Here is a 16,523-nt window from a genome sequence, read left to right on the forward strand (position 1 = left end):
TTTTTTTTTTTTTTTTTTAACTAGTGTCATACACATCCCCGAACGTGAAGGTGGCAGATAAAAACAACTATCCCTATTGATTTCCTGTATTATTGATTATTGATTTTAATTTGACTAATTGACTGTTGAATAACTGAGGAGTATTTATCTAAGGAAGAGTTTGCAACCCTGGGTTGTCTGATTTAATTCAGCCATTTAAAAGTTATTTGTCACTCTGTTAGTCACCAAGACTTCTATGATAATCACTAGAGACAAATAGGAGCTGCCAGAAGGTTCATCCCTTCCATCTTAGATACCTACAGAGGAATTCTAGGCAAAAAACTAAGCCTGTTTTAACTATGACTAAAGCTAGGTGAGGGAAAATTCCTCTGCTTTTGTATGTTTGCTTAAAAAAGAGTCTTGAAGATTGACCTTACTGGAACAAGAACTCTGTCCAGTGAGCTAAATCACTTGGTGTTTTAGTATGTTTTAATTAGACTACTAACGGATTCTCAGTGTCTGACTCTAGAACTCTATAGTTAATAGGTGTCTGTCATTAGGAACTTCATCAAAGGCTTTCTAAAAAATATAAATAAGTAATGTCATCTGCTGTTAAAATCTGTAAGTTCCACTATAATATCCACAAAGTTAGATGGGTAGAATTTTCCCTGTGCTGTACTATGCTAGTTATCCCTTATTAAATTATTGCTATCCCTTAGAGGCATGTTCTGAAATACTTCCTACCTACTTAGTTTTTCAATGCTATCTCTCATTGCTAATTATGTGGAAAGATGTAGGTGACATCTGACCCAAATCATAAGAATGAAAGGGAGTGTTTTCCAATATATAAAAAGAAACTTGTGGTTCTCTTCTGATTGTCGTGAAATTTTATGTTTTGTATGGTGAAACAGCCTCAAAAGGTACATGAACCATAGATCAAATGCTTTACAGTTCAAATGAGGAGAAAAAGGAGGAGAAAGGAAAGGGCAAGGAATGAATTGAAAAGTCAGCTACTTGCCCTTTTGTCTACAACTTTCACAGGCTATGAAACTGTCTACACAACTTACAATAGCTAACAAGGCAGCTTACATGATTGGGCATCACAGAAGTGCCACCTGCATTCTCCTCCCCGCACTGTGGTCACCCAGAAATGTTCCTTGCATGCTAAAGATGTAACCACATGCAGTTTACACCCCCAGTAAATCAGCAGAAACATTACCCCCAAATCCTTTTCCTCCAGTGAGAATAATTGCTTTTCTGTTTACAGAAAGGTTAGTGTGTGGAATGAAATCTGGCTGCAAGCATACATAACAAAAATAGACTTTTGTCCCAGGAGTGAAAGCCTCCACTCTGTCCAGAGCTTCATTCTTTGCTGAAAGACAGAAGCCCATTATTCCTGATTCTCCTCTCAAGAGAGGAATACTAGCACAATGAAAATGACACTTTTCTATTTCACCAAGTTAATAGTATTAATAGAAGTTCTAGTATTTGCCTTCAGAATTCTTCAGATAACTCACTATCTGATTAACATTGCTATAAGCAATTAACATGCTTATGGCAATGTTAATCAAGAAATTTATTTAGGAAGAGAACTAGAAATGTAACCAAAACTCCTTTACACCGTAGAGATCTTAGCTGGTTTTATGTACACTACCAGTGAATAGAGTTTTGCTGTTTTTGAAGTTATACTTTTCTTCTACATAAAGAAATTAACAATGTCTAAGCATCCTTCAAAAATCTACTATGAAATCAAGGACAAAAAAAAAATGGTGAGAGTTTTAGCACTATATATTGATGCTCTATGCCATTATTAATGACAGTCTTTGAAAAACAGTCTTTAAGTAATAATTACTATTTTTAAAGCAATTAAAAAATGAATAACTTGATAAAATCAGTTGCAGTATCGATTTTAAGGAAAAAATAAGATTTTCAATGTATTTGTAAATTTGAGAATAAGAAAGTTCATTTTATAATTATCTGCAAATTTCGTTTTTGTCATTCTTGATGCTTTATCTAGTACTTTGCCTAAATATTTAGACAAATATGCTGTCTTCTCAAATAAAGGGTCTTTTTATTTATTTACTTTTTTCTCTCATCTTCACAGGAGAAATTCAGTGCAGAGACTATTCCTCAAGAAATTTTATTTATAAGATCTGATTTGGACAGAAGTCACCTCAGCACCAACCTATTTTTCCTTTCACTATCACATCAGCTGAGATCAGCTACATAGGGTTTGATAGATAGATTTATGGGGATTTGGAGGTCAATCCTTATCATTAAATAAGTTTTTAAAACTCTGAGATAGGCTATTTCCCTGTTACCTACATTGCTGTGCACCCTTTGTGAATTGTGCGTTGGCTTTTGAACTGGGATCCTGCAATAGGAAAAAGCAAAAGCAACACCCACCATACAGGAACAGTACTTACCTATCCTTCTTACTCTCATCAATCTTCCTGTTATGTTGGCACTCAGAAATTGTGGTCATCCAGAGGTTACTTGAGTTGAATTATGAGACAACAGAAAGTGACCCAGGATCATAAATTGCATTCAAGATCAACATGATGACCTGAAACATCTGGTCTCATTGCTGTAACAGATTTATTAGAAAAATCAAATTTTTGCCTGGGTAGGACCAAAGGTTAGTTGCAGGGCATGTGAATACCATGTTATTTAGTTTATGAGATGGCAACCTAATAGTGTTTGGCACATTTAATAGTGTCTCTAAAGTAAATAAATAAATAGCCTCAGGCAGTTGGAAAAGATATATTGAAGATCCCTTCCAACTGAACTATTCCTATTCTATTCTTATTCTATTCCTATTCTATTCCATTTTCAAGGTTGTTTAGGAAAAATGCTTTGGGAAGCAATTTTTTCCAGTTCAATAAGAGATTTCTTGATGTATGTTCCTTTGGAGTTCAATATTGTAAAAATCTAAAATTACAGTCTAATACTGATTTATGTATTTATATACATAAATATTTATTTACACGTTTGGTGATAGAAATAGGAGCAGAGATGCCTCATTATTACTTTAACCCAGTCTACAAAAAAAGCATTGTGTTGTTATGTCGTAAATTTATATCCTCTTCTGAGGAAAAAATCCAAATGATACAAGTTAATATATTTAACACAATGTTTTACAAAAAGATAACTCCTGATATATCATTTATTTCCATGAGTTATAGGTGTCCTCATAACTCAGGAGCGATGGAGCAAAACAGACCTGGAAGTGAGTTATGGAAAGTCATCAGTAGAAATAAATGGTGTATACAGAATCAGCATGCTCTACAAGTTCTGTTTATGAAACACCAATTTTTGTTGTAGACTGATTTGATGGACTGTAATATTTTATGTTAAGTGCTGAAGCAACATTAGTGCTTTTGTTGAAGGGTGAGTGCTTGGTTGCAGAAGTGGCTTGGAAGTAAGAAATAAGCATGCAAAGGCTTGGGTTGTGTTTTTTACCCTTGCACCTAAAACTTTCATTACTAGTATAGGTGAAGAGGAAACAATGACAAATTGACAAGAAGGAGGAGCTTAACTAAGTGTTCTGAATTTTTGGTGAACTCCTCACCAAATAGTACAGACATCCTGTTTCCAAGAATTTGCAGACAGTTCCTCTATGAAATACAGAAGAAATGGTGGAGAGCAGACAGAGCAGGAGAAGAAATAGATAACAAGATTAGAACTTGCTTTTTCTCCCTACTGGCTGCAGAAATTGCCAGAAAAGACCAAAATTCCAGGTACATTTTAGAGAGCTGAATCATCTTTGTGTGTATCTCCATCCTGCAGTATTTTATTCATACCAAAAAGTTTCCAAATAAGAACCTCAGTTGGTATGTCCTCTCACTGTGGTAAATGAGGTAAAATACTGTTTGGCTTCTAAAGGAACCTATATTATATTAATATATAATCATATATTAATTATATAGGAAGACTACTTAAAACTCTGAGCTTTGTTGCCTCAAAAAACAGTAGATATGCAGCTCAAGCTGGACTCAGTATGATACTCTGTCAAAATGATTACAGAAAGGTATATGCAAAGGGTGATGAAATATGGATAAAGAGGTAAGTTTTCCTTGACCAGTGCAAGTATTGTGGGGTCTGAATGTGAAAACCAATTAAAGCAGGAGAAAAAGCTTTATAAAAAGGCATGAACAAAAATATAACTTGTTCTGTATGGCTTTCTAAGGCAAGAGAAGTGACTTGCTTATGATCTAGTAGGTCAACGATAAAAAATATATGAAGAGTTAAAAGACTATTTAAGCTAGCAGAAAAAAATTTCTTGTAGTAAGAGCTGACTATAAGCTGAAACCAAAAAATTCAAATGAGGAATAAGGCACAATTTCACAGCAGCAGAGGTATTTAACCTTCAGAGCAAAAAGCCAAGGACAGCGTTTGATTCTCCATCTCTCTGCCTTCAAATCAAGACTAGATGTTTTCGTGTAATATGTTAAACATAAACTACTGAGCCGAGTACAACTGAAAATGAAATGTAATGACCTATGATATACAGGGTCAGAATAGATGATCTAATGGATCCTTCCTGGCTTGAACTGTATGAAAAAGTTAATGGAGCCGCACCATTTTACAGGGACAAAGAATTTGTCTTTCATGTCCATTACTCAGCATTTCTCTTCCCATTTTTTCCAGCTGTGTAAATTCATGTAGAACTGGCATATCTCTAAAGGTTTTATTTCCTGCATTACTGTACTGAAATACATAAGATCTGTCAATTCCTCACACTAAATGTATTTAGCAAAATTATCCCAATTTTACAAAAGCATTACTACTATCCTTGTTGCTAGCTGATGCTAAACAAATATGTTTGGCAATAGGGTCTTTGCATTCACATCTTTGTGTCCCTAATTTATTAATTTAGATGTAATCATTCACTACATTTTCATTGCCATACTTCTCTTCTGTCTCTCTCTTTTTTTTTTTTATTGTTATTAGAGTGTTGAAATGACCAATTCTTATAGTGTTTTGTAGTGGTTTTTTTTTTTTTTTTTTGGTTGTTGTTTTTGTTTTGCTTTTAACCTTCTTTTTCTCACCTCAACTTTAAGCAGAATTTTATTCTCATGTTTTGTCTTGCCCTGGAGGTCTGTACAACCTCCCTAGTGCTATCCTTATTCTATTTCCTGCCTAGTAGTTTAATCCCAGATTGATTCATTATGTTGCTCTGAGGCTCACTACAGCAATTTTTCAGTTCTGATTTTCCTCCTGATACACACAGTTCAACTTTCCCCCTGTCTCTTTCATATTTTTGTCTTCCAGAAAGTCTGGAAGACCTGTGTTTAGAATTAATATCCTTCCTTGGGAATAAATCATGCTTCTCATGTAAGTACAACACTGCCATGCATTTGATTACCAGATGTTCATATTTTGAATATCATATTTCTGTAAAGGTATCTCCAGAAACAGTATCCTAGTTACACGCTGGATGTAGAGGCACCCCATGAATATTTTATAACACTCCTCATAGAAGATCCTTGTAAAGTGTCTTTTATATATTAGTTTCATGGTGAATCAATTGTCCAATTGTTGAGCAAGTTCTTTTTAACCATTATCATTGGTTCTATTAGTTCTAAGCCTCAGCTCTCATTGCTAAGTGTACTATAAGTGTACTGTATAAAGAGTGCACTATATTAAAAAAAAAAAAAAAGCGTACAAATACACACTTTTTCTTGTGAGGGGATATCTATAAAAAGGAGGTAGGGGGTAGGAGGTGGGAGGAGTTGTCCCTAATGTCACTGTTTTGGTCAAGATCTGGACTTTTTCAAGGCCAGTGGGAATTCTAATTTTGGGCAGCAGAAATTAACAGTAACTGCACTGGTGAGTCCTTTTACTTCAGTGTCATAACTCTCACAGCAAGCAGTGTCAGATGCTTCAAATAGTAGTTTCAAGGGGAGAATGAAATGGTAGTTCAAAGTGAAAGGGTTTTTTTTTGGTTAAACATGTCAAGCATTAACTGGCTTACTTTTTGACATGAAGCATATCTACTATTTATACATTAATATTTTTCTTCTTGATTTTTAGACCACCCTCTAACTACTCCTGATGCCTTTTCGAACAGAATATTTCATTAGTTATATTTGTCTTTGATGTATATGTGGAAGGTTTAAACTGACATGCGTATCTCAGACCCAAGTATATTAAAATAATTTTCTGTCTCCAACAGTTTAGGAAGTATAGTTCTCTCCCAATATCAAATTATTCCAGGTGACATGAGACAGGTTTGCTGTTTTTTGTTTTTGTTTTTGTTTTTTCTTTTACAGATTTCTTCTTGTTTCAAAATTCAGTTATTTGACTTTGTAGATTTAATACTATTCATATTGTTTATTTATGTTTAATACTGTTCATATATATATATATATACACACATAAATACTCTATGGCTGAACATTTTCAAAACCTTGATTCTCAGTGCTCTGAAGTTCTAAGATATATTTTTAACAGTTTAATCAATTGGCAAACTTATTCCTTAAATGTGTATTAGGGATGAAAAATTTAATAGCTAAAACTTTCAAATAGGGCAGCCTTTAAGGGTATGGTAACTAGGTTTTGCAGTAAGATTTGGATCAGCAGACTGAGAGGAACAGCAGCCTCTAAGAAATTCTTCATTCTGTTCTTTCTTTTAGAACACTTAGAATCTAAGGAAAAGTAGCTTGTAAACCAGCTGTGGAATAGAAAATAAACTGCGGATAAAATCCAAATGTGTGCTGAACCCTTTTAATAGTTCTCCTTTTAATAGCTAACGTTTAATTAGAATCTTATTTGTTATCAATTACAATCGCTAATAATTTAATCTTTGGGGAAAAGAAGACATAAGACATTTCCTACCATTAACATTTAAACTGCTTTCATTTTGTAGGATTTTAAGTAGGTGGGGTACTTTATATTTCTACTAAAATGTCCACATGTTTTTGGTATTTTAGTCCAAATATTGTTTCATTTACTAGAACTATAATGTTGGGAAAATAGGTTTTGGTGAAAACTGTGTGTCGAAATAGCAATAAATGTTGAATTAAAAATGTCAGCTTTAAGGAAAACTATATGCATAACAGTAGATCATGAAAGTAGATCCTGAAAAAAATCCTACATACATACCTGCAAAAGAGGGACAAAGAGAAAAGACATGGAATTATTAATAGTCCAACTTTTTATATGACAAAAAAATTATTTATTTATTTATTTTTTCAAAAAAATATAATTCTTTGATCTTTTTGAGATTATCCCTAGACTGGAAAAACAAAACAAAACAAACAAACAAAACAAAAAAAACACATTTGATAGCGCTGCCTAGAGCATTTTGAGTACTCAAACAGAATGAATATTGATATTTATACAAATAGTAGAATTATTAAGGTTGGGAAAGACCAATGTTATCTCAAACGGGGAGTTGGAGCTATGAGAACACACAGAATGATGCCTCAACAAGGACACGCAGTGAAGAACATCCCCAAATCACATAGAGGCTTCATCTTCTTGTAAGGACTCCCCATGTGTTTATATTGCATAGCACTCTTATTATTTGTGTCAGAAGTTCCTATAAGCACTTTAGGGCACACTCATTTTGAATATTTAGGACAAAGCAGGACTAGTGTCCTGCAGTGTAGATTCCAAAACCTGCAGTGTAGATTCTGTTGTTGTCTGAAGCTGCAGTGAAAGAAAGATTGGAACTCTTCTGAGTCCCTGAAAAGAATGGGCTAAGACTGTGGCATTTGTTTCCTTCCACTTCTGTTTGTTTGTTTGTTTCTGATCAAGATCCTACTTTTTCAAAATGTGGAAACTTTTGTCATATTACCATGGGAAATGATGGTCTTTGACATTTTTCCTCAGTAATCAGCAGAAGGGAAAAATAACTTACTCTTTATCAGAATAAGCTGTCTAAATAATTTTAAATATGTAAAAGTATGTAAAATTCATACCATAAAGTAAATTCACATATTTCCTGATGAAACTATCAGACGTGTTTTTAGTTATCTCATTCAGATTTTCATTTTTTTCATGGCCACTAATAACAATCGGAACTCTATTAGCTAGTGCTGTGATATTGTGTTCAGCATTTTTTAGGAGATTGTAAAGTTAGTTAAGTTAGTGTTGCTGATCTCCAATGCAAATATACCCGTTGGATGATGCTGTCTGTTGATGTATCTGTTAGCTTACCTTGTTTCTCAGTCTTTTTAACACAGTCATAAATCTGGGAGGGCTTCAGTGTGGGTGGTAGGCTGTCAATTGTTAGAGAAATGCAGTTTACTGGAAAAACATTGTAGAAAATATGCTTAATTACCCCACTAAGAAAGAACACCAAAACCTGAAAGCTTATATTACACATTTATTCTCCAGTCCACTTATGTATATAATTGTATATATATAGGAATTAATAGATTATCAACTAAAATATATACTGAAAATGAAGCCTATATATACTGAAAATGAAGCCTGAGTGAACTATCATTCATAGTATTGCATGTATTTATATTTTTAATGCTATTGAGCATCTAGCTGATATTTTCATTGAACTGTGTTTCATAGTCACAGGATCTTATTTGTGCGTTACAGTGTTCTGTTTGTAGCTGTTTATTTTTTCCTACTTCTCAGTTATCTACACTAAATTTCCTCTACAGTGAGAGTTTACCGTCAAAGCATTTTTCCACAAATCAGGATGATATTGAAGGTCTTTTCTAACTTAAATGTTTCTACAACAGCAAAGTCTACTTGAAGCATATGCCAGAAAAGTTCACTTAAGAGAGGGTATGATTGTTTGAAAGAGATGTGGAATTCGGAGGCAGCTGCTTTCTGTAGTAGGTTTCCTATCTCTGGCAATGGACAAAGTCATACAGATTATATTTTTGCTTTGGATCAGTAACTGTTGAAATGGAGTAAGTACCAAAGGAATGCAGATTCACAGCCTGATATTTTTGCACTTTTTTCATTTTTCTACTTAAAAAAAAAAAAAAAAAAAAAAAAAGTAAATGAAAGTACTATTTTCAGTATTTCCTGTGAATTTATAGCAGTTCTCCAGGATATAAATACCAAATTATTTACTTCAGAGGATTGAGAGGATTACTTAGTTAATGTTTATAAACCACTTTGAAGATAAAAAGCACTATTGAGCAGCTTAAGAATTACCAAATAGTTAATTATCTAAAGTATCTAAAGGTCCCATTCTCCCCCCTACAGGTTATTTCTACATAGGGGAGAGTAAGCTCTTAGCTTCATATCATGACTTTCAAAGCCAGGCTTTTAAAATATTATTGACTTATAAAAATTGCTGTTGTTAGTGGCCTGAATCTGATTCCTTTGAAGTCAATGGCAAAAGTCCAACAGATTCCATTGAAGCACATTGAAGCAGCTATTCAGAATAAACAGGTTGAAACAATGCTTAGAGCCCCTATTCACTTTATTTATATTTCATCTGACTTGATGTGTGTATATGTGTATACATATATACACATATACACACATAAATACATTGTATACACACAGTTGTTTGCAGAAGAGTAAAATATATATTTTTTTTTTTTTTTTTTTTTTTTTTAATGTGTGACCAGGTATACAGAACTCATTCCTTCATGAAGAATGAAAGAGACATGCTGATGTTACTGTGAACTTCCATAGTCAAAATTGATCCCATTGCAAGATCTGAATAGGACATTGCCACACAGATAAATGATCTTAGCAACAGTGAAGAAAAAGCTCTTGAAAAAGCTCCGCCTGGATCCTGTACTCTGCCAGCCTTGTATTTAATGCAGATACCTCACATGAAGAAATTTAAGAAAATAGCTCCTGAATGCAATGTTCACAGTCAGACCTTGCCCACAACAGAAGCACTGAAGGTATTTATCATACTTCTTTCAGTATCTCTTAACAGTTAAAAACAACATAAGTGATCAGAACAAGGTAAAAGTTACCCTGCATGAGGAGAACAGGACTAAATAGTTTGGGAAATACTGTTGCACATGTAGCAAACCTTTACAGTAGAAGAAGGAAGTCCAAACATTAATACATAATTTTGTTTTGCAAACCTTAAATATTTCTTAATTCTGGTATGACTGATTAGGAGTCGGATGTTAAGTATTTGTTAATACTGGCGTAATTATGGCTTAAATTCATCAATATAACTCACGTGACTTTTTTCTGAAATGGCATATATATTTAACTTGAGTTCATAACTGGTTACTTCCTGAGATGAAGAACAGTATCTCAATATTGAACTCGTTTAAATTTGACCTTTTAATGTGCTAGAACAGCATACTATCTTATGCTCTTATCTGTGTTGGCTCTTAAATCAGGGTCTAGCTGTAAAAGGGCACTGCCGAATTCTCGAGTTGTATTTTTTGCAAGAAACACTCTTTAGGTTTTTCATAATTAATATTAAGAACATGCAGGAGGCAGTAAAAAGAAAAAGAATAAAGGAGGAAGAAGGGATTTAGTTAACAAATTGGTCTTGGTATACCTATATTCTAACACTTGCAAGCATGATGAAAATCTGCTGAAAAAAGCACAGCTAAAGAATGGATGGTCAGAATATAATGGTATGCAATAAAAAAAAGTTGATATTTTTCTTGAAAATATAAACCTTTAGTTCAAAAATTATTTTTCTGACCCATGTGTGTCAGATATTTCTAAAGTTAACTATAAGTCTATGGCCTTATGCTTTAAAATATTCCTCTCCCACAGGATCTCATGAAATATGCGTGTGTTTACAGGAAATTGTGGAAATAGTGACTCATCTTTTCAATAATTTACACAGGATAATTTCTTGAAAAGCAAGATCAGCAGGGGCTTTTTTTTTTTTTTTTTTTTTCTGATTGCAGAGGATTTACTTAGCTACCTCTGGATACTTTGAAAACAAGGAGAATATTCAAAGTAGAATAAATGAAGTCATTCATTTTAGTCATATTAGTCAACTATTATTAGTCAACTTACTACTATTTGCTCCAGTTCTCTAAGCATTTGAACCATAGCCTTATGTCTGTTACTAGGAGTTTTCAAAACTTTCCTGCTTGATGTTACCTTTTCCAAACACTGTTGTATCTGTATGTCACAAAATGCTTGCAAACCATACAAGGTGACTCAGAGTTCTCCAGCTCTACTTAGAGTGCTTGTACTTACTCTATATAGGCCATAGTATTCTTACTTAACTTGACTTGAGGTGTTCAAGGCAAGGGATAAGTGCTTCTTAAAAGTGACCAATACCTAAATAATATGTTCATCCCTGAATACTGCAAACAGGAATTGAATGATGTCACTGAAGGAAAAGGAATACTATACATTGCAACAGAGCTAAGGTCAATTTAATTGCAATAAGCAATGAATAGACTGTGTCAGAAAAAGCTTTTCACACAAATACACAAACACACAACTAATTGAAACCAACCTCAATTACCAGCCCAGTGAGGCAGCATGGTCAAGAGCAGGGGAGTGTGATTCTCCTTCTGAGCAGGCTGTTGGTCAGAGGCTCAGCACAAACACATAAAAATTTCACCTCAGGTACATCAACACAGTGTTGGATATCCCCAAAACAATGTCTCCCCCCCCCCCATCTCCCAACCCCAGCATTTACTGCCAAGTGTCTTCTTTATAGCTGGATGTTGGCACAAGCTGCCAATCAGATTGCAGTACAAACTTCCAGCAGTCTCAGGTACTGTTTTCCTGTCAGCTGTCAATCTGTGGCCCAAGCCAAGGCTCATTACACTCAGATCCTACTTGCATTGCCATGTCAGTCATAGTTCATTTTGTTTAGGCCTTGTTTGCAATGTCCTATTGATTATGACTGAGTCACTCAGCCCTTGGTCAAGGGAAAGTTTTATGTTGCTATGTAAAAATGAAGGACATTTTCTATACACCTCCAGTCAAAGTAAGTTGGTAGTTTATAAAATTCTGGGATAAATTTCCATACCTTGTCTCTGCATCCCAAATACTGGGAGCTGCCTGTGGATGGTCTAGTCCATACTGTAAGTTACAAGATCTATTTGTGTTTCTTCAGTTCACAGCTGAAAAATCTAACTTTAAGAGGAGTAGAAATTACTTCTTAGCAATATAGATGTAGTGCCATTTTACCTTGGCTGCATCCCCTATGGCAGGAGCTGTGAGAAAAAAGGACATAGAGTCACCTCAACAGATAAAACGTAACTCCAGGCTATTGTTATAAATTATGTCAGAAATATAATTAACTCCTTCAAGTAATTCTTATAGACAGCCCTGCACAGCCTAACAATACTTTCATAATGAAGATAATTTGGAGCTTTGTTGCTAAAAATAATAAAAAAATAAAAAATAGAGCAGGTTCCTGAAAATGCTCAAATGCTCAATAACATGGTGTCTTGGCATAATGAATATGTTAAATGAATAGCCACAGGATACAGAAAATGTACTACAAGTCTGCTCCATTAATCTTCTAAGAGAGTGAGAATCTGCTACAGCACTGGAATTTTCTTTTGAGATTTTCTAATTTAAGGTAGTCATTCCAAGCCTGCAAATAGTAGCTAATGAAATTTGATTTTATAGACAGAGGGTGAAATAAATAATCTTAGTACTCATCAATTAAAAACAAACAAACAAACAAAAAAAACTAGTAAGCATACATTTTAAAAGTATGTATATAAAAAGTACATTTCTGAACTGCAGAAATATTTTAAATTCTTGCAATGACCTTAATGACCTTGTTATCAATGTGCCCCGCATGAATAATGCAGCCACCCCAAACTCATGTCATTAAAAATAGTAATAATTGTCTGACATGCACATGCAATGTTACACTGGGGATCAATTTGGCCCAGAGCATTCCATTAAAACATAAAGTGAGTTTCAAATGTATATGTTAAAATGAAACATCAGCTATAATGAAAAAGGAAGCAGAACAGAGCAGGCTTTACATATTAGTATGCATTTTCCTTTAGAGAACATTTCACCACACTCATACTATACATAATGTTATTCCATATTTGATGTACAATCAATCCACATTTTATTTTGCTTTTTAAATTATCCTATGAAAAGTACAAGGCAATCAATGTACTGTGCTCTAGAGAGTTGGTACTATTATTTGAATTGCTATTGCTATTTAATACTTAGTTTTCAGTAGGGCCTTGATTATGGGCCATTGTATTAGCTACCATACAAGGACTTAGGAAGATGTGGCTCCTGATCTAAAATTCACCATGTCTTTGCATTATAAAGCTTCGGTAAGCTTAGAAAGACAGGTAAAACACATTAGAGTGGCCTGGTTATTATTTGTTCTTCTTATGTCTTCTGAACATCCAGAGATTGAGATGACCTCACCTTTTTAGCATTCTTGTATCAAATCCTATAGCAGAATACCTAAGAAATCATTCTGTTGGAATTAATGTTTTTGAAGTGATTCTAAAGACCTTTGACATGACTTAGTAGAGTATTATAGTACTTCAGACAGCTTAAAAAGATTGTCTTCACAATATTCTGCAGAGTTGAGCACCTTGTTTTAGCAGTGATGAATTCAGCCACAGATAGATGAAAACTTAAAAAAAAAATAAAAAATATATATATATATATATATATATATATATATATATATATATATATAGTGGGTGTGCGTTTTACCAAGCACACATCTGCCCCCATAAATATCCTTGACATGAAAAGAGTATTTCAAAGTACATAAGAGGCAAAGCAAGGGTGGATCGGTGGTTCAAGATGGTCACTTTTGAGGTTTTGAAATACTTGATTTTTGAAATAGATATTTAGAATAAATAGAAATAAATAGAAAATTTCAAAAGATTTTGAAATACTTGGACACACTTTGTCTTGGCCAGAGCATACAGGTAATAGATTTGTCAGTGCATTTATGCAACTGTTTAGCAGGATCACCAGTGAGAAAAGTGGTTTTCGGACACCAAATGCCCATGAAATTTTTAATATGCCTGTGAAAGTATAGCGAGGCAGACTTATTATTAGAAGACAGTAATTTACCTTTTGTATTCCTATATCTGTAAAGCCATTGTGGCTGCTATGTACATGGATATTTTAGATCTCAAACATTATCAATTCATTTATTGCATAAAATGAAAACCTATGTTTACTTCTCCCCAGTGAGAGGCATTTGTTTAACAAGGCAGCAGATGCTTCACAGCTTCCCAGTCTGTGCAAAGCTTTAAGGACATTATAGTATTGAGCTGAAGTCACTGTACACGTGTTGTGATTAATTTTATGTAGTTCTAACAGTTTTGTTAAAAAACACATTTTAATCCACTTAATCTGCATTATATAATTTTAAAAAAATCTTTAGTTGGCTTCATAAAATTAGAATATAATAAGCAATTTCTTATGTCCTGTTTTTGACTGAGACAGAGTTAATTTTCTTCTCAGTATGGTGCTGTGTTTGGGATTTAGGATGAGAATAATATTGATAACACATTGAGGTTTTAGTAGTTGCAGAGCAGCACTTACACAGAGCAAAGGCCTTTTCAGCTTCTCACTCCTCCCTGCCAGTGAGGAACCTGGCAGTGCACAAGAAGCTGGGACAGGACAGAATCAGGACAGTTGACCCATACCAGCCAAAAGGATATTCTGTATCACATGACATAATGCTGAACAGCAAAACTGGGGTGACATTGGGAACGATGGCATTTGTCTTCCCAATAAACCCTTACAAGTGATGAGACCTGATTTCCTGTAGGTGGCTGAAGACTTGCCTGCCAATGGGAAGTAGCAGATCTTTGTTTTACTTTGCTTGTACACATAGCTTTTGTGCAAGTTTACCTAGTAAACTGACTTTATCTCAACCTTTGAGTTCTCACACTTTTACCTTTTTGAGTCTCTCACCAATCCCACTAGGGGAGAACAAGTGAGCAGCTGTGTGGTAGGTGCTTAGCTTCCTGCTGAGGTTAAACCACAACAATTAATATTCAGACAAAGAGACAGATATGATATAACAAAACAATGCAAAATTTTCCAGTCTAAAACAGTAAACAACCAGATTTCAGCCAGTACTGAATTTTAGTAGAAAATGGAAAACAGGAACTTGGAAAAGAAATACTGATAGCTCTGCAATTAGTGCTGTAATATGGTTGAATACGAAGTTTCTGAAACTGTTCTACTATTTCCATCATATGTAATTACAGTACTTAAAAAGCATTTCCCTACACAGAGAAAGGGAAGTAGTACACTTAGTAGCAACCAAACTGTCATTCTGTCTCCTTTTTCAGCATGCCTGCTTTTCTTGGAGGTCATTTTTAATGAGTATGTAAAAGCACCTGAAAAATCAGGTGCATAAATTAACCACCAATTAAGGTAGTTAAAAAAAAAAAAAGAAAAATTTAATTACTAGTTACTATATATAAAGACCACTCATTAACATGTGGCATGCCTGAATGTTTATCACATTGCAATTACTGAGGCTCCAAAGAAAAGTGATGTTTTCATTGTGTTGTAGTCCTGAAACTGGATATTACATGAAGCAAAAGAGTTTGCTTTCAAATTTATGTCAGCAGGTACAATTGAAAGAATATTATCACAATTTAAGATAGTAAGTGCTTAATTATTTCTGTATAACATTTCTCCCACATTTAATATCACTGTCTGTTTGGAGTGGCTGTTGACCTAGTTTTCAATCAATTGCAATGAGAATAAAAAATTGACTAAAGCAGTGATTTTTTTTTTTTACTGTGTTACCTGTGACATCTGCAATGTTGAATGCATAATTTATAAATTTTTTTGCTACCCTCAACAGTGAACTGGCATTACAAACCAAAATCTTAGAGAACAATAATGGCACTAGAAAATAAAGAGAATCTTGAGAATAGAACTGCACAGAAAATATCACCTATATTTATGAGACAGGAAAAAATCTACAAGTAGAAATTAAAGCACCTATGTCTTTGGTTATTAAGGCACTAATTATCCTATGAATTATGATCAACTATTGGCCATCTGTTTTAGGCAAATTTGGGGTTTGAGTACCATAATCAACAGTTAGCATTACACTCCTAAAACAAAGGTTTATTTATTTTTTCTTTCCATCAGACAAAGAATAGAAGATAGTGGGATAAAGAAAGACAAAATAAAATGATGTAAAGAAGATCCATTTACTACAAACGTTCTCGCTACAACAAGTCAGACTATTTGCCACAGAGTGTAGATTCTGCATGACAAACTGCAGTTTATATGTAGGCATTTAGATACCTGGACTCCAGAATGGACTCTGACTGGTAAGTGACATGCCATGATAACTGCAAGACTTATAGTGAATATATAGTGTAAATAAACTATAAACCTCCAATTAGAATCCTAATGTGATGAGTAAATTATCCAAGAAGGAAACATCGAGAAGGTGAATATAATTTCTAACCTTTCATAACTAAGTGCCTTTCATTCATGAAAGACCAATAACCAATATACGTCTTCATTTACCCTTTGTTCAAAATTCAACCACTGAAGTAGAGTAAGAAGCCAATGTAGTAGTGGCAATGCCACTTTTTTATGTAATAAATTTTGGCTCAATTCTTCATTTATCTTTTGGGAACTTAACTGTCTTTGAAACCCAGGAGAATTACGTACCTAAT

The 16,523-nt window shown here is 34.0% G+C and overlaps 1 long non-coding RNA gene across 3 annotated transcripts in view; it reads left to right on the forward strand.

The window, feature by feature from the left end:
- Nucleotides 1-16,523, forward strand: part of LOC119717366 (uncharacterized) — an 80,603-nt gene that overhangs the window by 54,578 nt on the left and 9,502 nt on the right. For all 3 annotated transcript variants that reach the window (XR_005266759.2, XR_005266760.2, XR_005266761.2), the window contains exons 2-3: nt 9,534-9,818; nt 15,985-16,169. This is a non-coding gene — a long non-coding RNA (uncharacterized lncRNA). The remainder of the gene's footprint in view (nt 1-9,533; nt 9,819-15,984; nt 16,170-16,523) is intronic.

Source organism: Anas platyrhynchos, chromosome 6, assembly GCF_047663525.1.
Source record: "Anas platyrhynchos isolate ZD024472 breed Pekin duck chromosome 6, IASCAAS_PekinDuck_T2T, whole genome shotgun sequence".
Lineage (NCBI taxonomy): Eukaryota > Metazoa > Chordata > Aves > Anseriformes > Anatidae > Anas > Anas platyrhynchos.